Below are 8,426 nucleotides of genomic sequence, written 5' to 3'. Positions count from 1 at the left end.
CCCTTACTCCCATTAGTTCTCATATACTTAACAGAACAAGAATAAACACAATTACTAGTGCTCACCAACATGGGGAAGGTTTTGAAAATTTGGTCCTTTGTAATTGTGCATTGGTATGTACATTAGCTATCCAGCTGCACTTTTAAATCACTATCACTGGCTATCACATATGCGTAATTGGAAGCACTTTGTCGTCTCCTCCTTATGTGATAGTTGCAAAATTTAAAATGAACGTTTTGAGCCTCAAATGCTGTAAATAGTTGTAGCTCCATTGTAGAGCTATGATAGACTATTTACAGCAGCTGAGGATCTGCCCCGCGCATGTAAAGACACCCTGCTACTCATGGAGAGATCAGAGTATAAAACATGAGAATTAGTGAAAAAACACATCAGAGATCCTCTTTTTATAGGTCAGGGACAATCATTTAAATTGCTTAGTGCTCAAAACATCCAACACAGTATTGGACTAAAGCTTGTATCTTTGTCTAAAATAGGAGTCCACCTGCCTATGCACTTATATCTGTGGCAGTATTTAACTGAAATCTCTTTCTGCAAACCTCTCCAGGTTCCTGGATCTCCCTTAAATTTGTAATGCCTGGCTAACCAGGAGGATCCTTCTTTCCTCACAAGTGTACCATGTTGTTCTTAGCCATTCTTCTTTGTTCAAGCCCTTCTGAAGTACAAGCCAGTATCAAATACCATGTAGCTATATAAGTACATTCTCTTTTTTCTGGCTACTCTAAGCTCCCTAATAGAATTGATAAATGTGTGTCTGGAATATATGCAGGCAATTTCCATACTCTGTATCCAATAGCCTGATACCGCTCATTCAATACATGTTCGAAATCTGGACATCTGTTTGATAGTTTCTAAATGGATTTTCTGCATGAAAGAGTTAGCCAATAAAACATATGTCTCATATCTTCCTCTGCCATAATTTTAACAATTTTCTCTTACAGTTTAATTTCCTTTCACGATATGTAAATTATATATTGGGCCAATCTCAGTCCAACTGGAGCAAGTGAACACTTTGCACCTGTGGTCATTCACTAGTTCTACAGATGGAAGGCAACATTATTATCTGGTTCACAGGAACATTATGTTGCCAACTCTCATGATTTTAATAATAGAATCATAGAAACGTAGGACTGGGACCTCGAGAGGTCATCTAATCCAGCCCCCTCCACTCACGGAAGGTCTAAGTATTATCTAGACCATCCCTGACAGTGTTTGTCTAATCTGCTCTTAAAGATCTCTAATGATGGAGATTCCACAACCTCCCTAGGCAATTTATTCCAGTACCTAATCACCCTGAAAGGAAGCTTTACCTAATGTCCAACCTAAACCACCCTTTCTTCAATTTAAACCCATTTCTTCTTGTCCTATCCTCAGAGGATAAGAAGAACAATTTTTCTCCCTCCTCCTTGTAAGAGCCTTTTATGTACTTGAAAACTGTTATCATGTCCCCCCTCAATCTTCTCTTCTGCAGACTAAACAACCCTCACCCCCTTTTTTTTTCAATCTTCCCTCATAGGTCACGTTTTCTAGACCTTTAATCATTTCTGTTGTTCTTCTCTAGACTTTCACTAATTTGCCTGCATCTTTCCTGAAATGTGGTGCCCAGAACTGGACACAACACTCTAGCTGAAGCCTAATCAGCATGGAGTAGAGCAGGAGATTTACTTCTCATTTCTTGCTTAGAACATTGCTGCTAATGCATCCCAGAACGATGTTTGTTTGTTTGTTTGTTTGTTTTTTCAAATAGTATTACACTGTTCACTCATATTTAACTTGTAATCCACTATGATCTCCAGATCCCTCTCTGCAGAATTTCTTCCTAGGCAGTCATTTCCCATGTTGTATGTGTGCAACTGATTGTTCCTTCCTAAGTGGAGTACTTTGCATTTATCCTTATTGAATTTCATCCCAATCACAAGTTTGGTGGTGTTTGGTGTTTTTCTTAAAGTCCCAGCTCCTGAAGTCATATGAATACATGAGAATCTCAGCCTTCATTTAATTAAAAGTCAGTGGCTAGTCTTGGTGGTTGCTGAGAAACATTTGGAAATGTGAACCTTAAAGGCTGGAAAACCTGAAGGCAAATAAAAAGAATAAAAAATTTGGCTTAAAAACTATGATTTTTAAAAAAAAGAATCTTATGATTTTGGAGGCATAGCTCAATTTCTGAATGCTTGTGATTGGCAGTACTGGAGACAGTGGAGATGGATGTTACTCAGGAGTAACACTTAATCCATATTTCTGGCCTTCCCCTGACTTTCTCCCATGCTGGACCAGCCCTGTCCACTTTTCACACTGTTCCTGATAGCTCAGTCCCTCCTTGTTGGTGACTGCTTATTGTTGTGTTGTACACCGTCAGTTCAGGAGAGTTTACTTCTGCCAAGGACCTGCAACCTTGCAGCTATGGAGAGAATGCGTGATTCCTAGGCAAGTCTATGTTAACTTTGAATTGAGGCTGTGAACATCTAACAGTTACTTATGGAAATATTATTTTAGTGAATGTTAGTTTTGAAAAAAAAAGCACAAATATTATAGTGTTAGGAAATTCAGAGTTAATGTTATACTTAAAGGGGGGAAACAAACACTAGAGCATATGGAAATAAACATTTATGGTTATTCAAATAACCTTCACTCTGTCCATGTATCTATGACCACAAACACTACCAAATAGCATTCAGAACCAGGGCCGGCTCTGGCTTTTTTGCCGCCCCAGAGGGAGGGCGGCCGGAGCCCTGGATGGAGGGCAGTGAGCCCCGGCCGGGGCTCCGCTCTCCCCCCGGCGGCCAGAGCGCAGGGTGCAGGGCGGCGAGCCCCAGCCAGGGCTCGCCGCTCTCCCCGGGGGGAGGGCGCCGGGGGGGAGGGTGGCCAGAGTGCCGGGGGGAGGGCGGCGAGCCCGGCCGTGGCCCCGCTCTCCCCTGGGGCTAGAGCGCCGCGCCGCGCCGCCCCCCTCCAGGTGCCGCCCCAAGCACAAGCTTGGTGGGCTGGTGCCTGGAGCCGGCCCTGTTCAGAACACCGTTTATTTCTTCCATATATTGCAATGCTGAAGCCTTTAAGAGAACCACATTTTCCACACTTACACAAGCATTTTGAAAAGATCTAAAACACAGTTACAACTTACAATATATGCATTCAAATGAATCCAAGTATGACGTGCCCATCATAGGTTGCCTGCATAGTATTTGTGCATGTACACTGTGGAAGATTTAAGCCTTACATGCCACTGATGGTCCTGATATATTTGATAAGTGAACTGGAAATATGTTGCTGATGTGCTTCCAGGATGTCTGTATGTACTTTTTATGTCACATCTTACATAGATTTAAAGTTCAAGTTTTAGATAATTACAAGTAATTTAATATTATATTTGAATAGTTGGTTCAGCAAGAGATTTTCTACTAAACTAAAACAAACAAAAAAAAGATATAAAAAATATGGGGAAAATAGATTGCAGTGGGGCAGAGAGGCCCCATACCAGCAAAGCAGGGCTTAAGTAGAGCCTATGGGCCCAGGTAGCTCCACCCTGCTACACCTGAAGCCAATGCCAAGCCTGAAGAGGGAATAAAAGGAGACAGCCTGTCTGGGCAGGAAGGAGGATGGATCTCTGCCTGAAGGGAGCTTCATTGCAGAGAGATGAGCTTGATAACAGGAGCAACCACTGGGGAAGAACACAAATCAGAGACAGTTTGAGAACGAAGCACAGAGGAAAAGGCAGGAATTGGAAGACTGGGGGACAGCCCAATATTGAGTTAGGTTTGCTTTTTGTTGTGGCACATTTCAGGGATGATCCCACCTAATCCCTGAGAAAGGGATAAGAATGAAGAAATAAGAAGCTCTGGTGGGCAAGAGCTTGCCTGAGAATCATTCACTAACCAGGTAGTAGAGGGGAAACACTGCTCTACAGCCAAAACGCTTCTGAAATAAATGTAGTAAAACTTTACTAATTCTGGGTCACTGAGAACGAAAATGATGCTTAAAATTATTGATTGGCTCTAGTTTTCAGATATGCTATTGGATCAGTCTATACGACCCTGGACTTGGGAATGGTGGAGGATAAGTGAGTTATAAAGGGAAGGGATCTCAATTTAAACCAGAAATGACTAAAATACATCTTTGATTGGGTTTGGACAGTACTTGCTTTTTAGGCAAAACAATGAATGATACAATCTGAAGCTGGTATTGCGTCATACATGATATGAATTGCATCATGTTATTCCTAGAAGTCATGGATGGTGCAATCATAATGAAGCTTACATCACTCTGCTGAACAAATTGCCCTATATCAGCTCTAGAAATCATACAGTGTCATGCTCTCTTATTTGTCAGTTTTTGATTTTGCAAAGGGACACATTTCTGTTTAGCCAAAGTGAGCAGAGATGCCTGGTACTTGTGTGAACACTGCAGATAACTTCTGCTATGTTTGTGGTGAAGTGACTTTTGCATCACAAAAGCGCAATATAACCACTATGGTTAAGAAATCCTATCACCTTTATTTTGGCTGCAAAATTGGAGATCAGGACAAGAGGTGGGCACCACACATATGCTGCAACACTTGTGCAACAAATCTTCGCCTGTGGTTGAATGGGAAAAGGAAATCTATGCCTTTTCAGTGCCAATGATTTGGAGAGAGCCAACAGATCATACCAGCAATTGTTACTTCTGCATGGTGCCTCCAGTTGGGAAAGGTGTGTCAAAGAAGAAAAAGTGGACTGTGCATTATCCAAAAATTCCATCAGCTATATGCCCAGTACCCTACGGAAAAGGACTGCCGGTTCCTGATGAACCAGAATCATTCTCACTTGAGTCAGATAAGGAAGAGGAAGAGGATGAAACTTCTGGTCCTGAACCATCAATGTCACAGGACCCACATTTTCTCCCATCCTCCTCCTCTGAACCACACCTCATAACAAGGTGAACTGAATGACCTTGTCAGGGATTTGGAACTACCCAAGAGTAAGGCAGAGCTGTTGGGCTCCAGACTAGAGCAGTGGAATCTCCTGGCAGGTGATGTTAGGGTTTCCATGTTCCGTGACCGTCAAAAGGATCTTCTCCCATTCTTCTTCATGGAAGGTGATCTTGTAGCCTGCAACAACATTGATGGTGTGATGGCAGCCCTCAACATCGTTCACGATCCAGATGAGTGGAGACTGTTCATTGATTCATCGAAGACGAGTCTTAAAGCTGTTTTACTGCATAATGGCAATGTTTTGCCATCAATTCCAGTTGGTCATGCAGTCCATATGAAGGAAACCTATGAAAACATGAAACAACTTTTGAGGTGCATACACTATGACCAACATCAGTGGCAGCTTTGTGGCGATTTGAAGGTTGTTGCGCTCTTGCTTGGTCTGCAGACTGGATACACAAAGTACTGCTGTTTTCTCTGCGAATGGGATAGATGTGCAAGAGATTCCCACTACATCAAGAAAGATTGGCCACTGCGACTGTCACTGGATCCTTGGAGGAAAAGTATTCATCATCCACCACTTGTTGAATCAAGGAAGATTTTGTTACCACCCTTACACATCAAGCTGGGTCTGATGAAGAACTTTGTCAAGGACATTGACAAAACACAAGCAGCTTTCAAGTACCGCCATGGAAAATTTCCAAGGTTAAGTGAAACTAAGATAAAGGAAGGTGTCTTTGTTGGTCCTCAGATTCGTGAACTTCTTCGAGATGATGCATTTGACCATGCACTGTGTGGCAAGGAAAAGAGAGCATGGAAAGCCTTCCAGTTAGTGGCAATAAATTTTCTCGGAAACAACAAAGCAGACAACTACAGGTTGTTGGTGGAAAACCTCCTCAAGGCATACAAAAGGCTTGGTTGCAACATGTCACTAAAGATACATTTTTTGCACTCTCATCTAGATTTTTTTCCACCGAACTGCGGAGCAGTGAGCGATGAGCATGGCGAGCGATTTCACCAGGACATTGCAACAATGGAGAAATGCTATCAGGGCAAATGGAGCCCATCAATGCTTGCAGACTATTGCTGGACAATGACAAGAGATGGTCCATTTAATGAATACAAGAGACAAGCCAAGAAGTGCCGAGTAGACACTGAATAGGACTAAACTATGTACATAATAGTTTTTTGCCTTTTGTTTCATAATAAATTTTATTTATATAACCCTTTTGCGTATTTTTAAAGTGTTACATAAACAGGACAGGTGAAATATTATCATGTAAAGCAACCATAAACACATGAAAAGACCTAGGTTTACAATTTATGATTAAAACTCTACTATCTACACAATATACATAGACATAATATGTAAAAACTTAAATATCTTAGAAACAGTAGCCAATCAGTTGTTTTAATTGTCATATTTGAATTCAGCACATCAAAATACATAATAAATAGCACATTTTATCTCTGAAGCAGACGAGTTCTCAAAAATTGTAGACCAGTGAAATTAGCAAAATTGTCTTTTCCCCTATTATAGCAATGAGAGCACAGAGTAACTAGGAGTTCATCTTTCTGGTGGTTAATCAGATATTAGCCTTGAACTTAATGTCTAAGTAGCCCATAAGATTATCTTGGTCTTTATTAGACAATGAGATAATTATGCTCATGTAAACTATTCCTTTATATTGGTTTTCTCCCTATTGTACAGAAGGACATTATATAAAGGTGTTCCTATACTCAGGGTTGATTATCCATAGAATCAGTCAAGGCCCAACCTCACAGAATATCATCTAATAGAGTAGGGCTGCACTAACTGTTATATTGGCTGATGACATCAGCTTGCAGCATCTGTCTAGGGTATATTTTAGCATGAGAAGGCAAAAATATACCAGAGCTTACTTCATTCATACAAGTCTAGAGATGAAGGAGCAGGATAAAATCTGATTGGCGGTCTCCTTTCAATCTGTATGACCCACTAGGTCATGTCCAGCTGCAAAGTGATTTGGAAGCTCTCTGCACACAGGTACAAGTTTGGTATGGTCAGTCACTGTGCTCAGATTTCTTCCAGTTTCCACAAATCATACATCACACTTTGGTATTAATTTTAATGACTTCTGTACTGAATAGCTACAACAATAACTCTCAGCTTTTCAGCTCAGTAATTCCTTTAAAAGACAGCTAAAATAACCATTATATATTTAATATTCTCTATTTCTAGTCATTTTAAATACAGTACCTTTCTCCTGTAGTAATTATTTCTTTTTCATATAGATTGCTCTGTTGTTATAGTGGTTTCAGATTCTTACAGATCAATTTCTCAATTTCTTCCCCTTCAGGGCATTTCTTTCTCAGGGGAAAATGAATGAACAAACAGTGTTCCAATTTTCATTTGTACCCTGTCAGCTTGTGACAGCAGGGAAGGATTTTAAGGATAATTGAATTTCTTTACAAATTATTCCAATATAATAAAGTACATGAATATGCTATTTTTCAAAAAGCTGTTCATCCTCCATGTTTCCTCCTTCTACTCACATGTGATATGGAGTAATGATTAGAAAGTTTCTTTTAAACACCTATATGAGATACTTTATAACAAGTCTACTTCTGTCAAAGGCTGATTCAATGTGTTATACCTTTAATCTAGATGATCATTTTCTCCTAAGGACACTGGTTCTACTGTAACCCACATGTGACTCAACTCTATTCTAATACTGTCACCTGTATCTCACATTGCATAAAGCACAGAGGAGAAAACCAGGAGAAAATGTTCATATAAAAATAAAATCACAAAATAATGGGAAAAGCTTCTCGACACAAATGTATGAAAGAGTACAAGGTCAATAAGAAACCTGGGTATAGATGTAAACAGATGTTATTTTAACAGGAAAGAATTCCAGAAAACTTATAGCAATTTAGGGTCAGATTGTGTCACTTTTACTTCAAGATGAGTGCTATCTTTAGTCCATTGAAATCAAGGGAAGTATGGGTGGAATAAGATACTATTGTACATGAGTTAGGTTGGCGGAATCTGGCCCTTAATTTGGGTGAAAACTTAAGGGGAAAGTACTGAAAAGTAAATAACGGAAAATAAAGGGCTAAGGAGTAGCTTCACATGTAAAGGAACATGGGATATGATAGCATGGTCAGTTCTGGGAAAAGTCGCTTAGATATTGTAGCAACCTTCGTGGAACTTGGAGGGAGGAATACAGGAAGGAAAAGTTTGGAGGAGGCACCAGGAAGTCAGTCTGTGTCTACATGATTAGAATACCAGCTACAATTGCAGCACATCTGTAAATTGTCCTCTTAATACATTTTTAGATATATGGAGTCTTCTTATATTATTACCCAGAAAGCGGCACATGAAACAGAAGTCAGGGTAACTTACTAGAAATCAGGCACTCATTTGGTAGTAACTAAAGTACTGATCCCTAAGGGACCCAGTAACAGGGTGGGTTAGACGGCCTAATGGTTAGCGCACCTAGTGCCCACTCACAATGGGTAAGTC

Source organism: Trachemys scripta, chromosome 2 (assembly GCF_013100865.1).
Source record: "Trachemys scripta elegans isolate TJP31775 chromosome 2, CAS_Tse_1.0, whole genome shotgun sequence".
In the NCBI taxonomy this organism is placed as follows: domain Eukaryota; kingdom Metazoa; phylum Chordata; order Testudines; family Emydidae; genus Trachemys; species Trachemys scripta.
Note: the sequence above shows the minus strand (reverse complement) of the source record.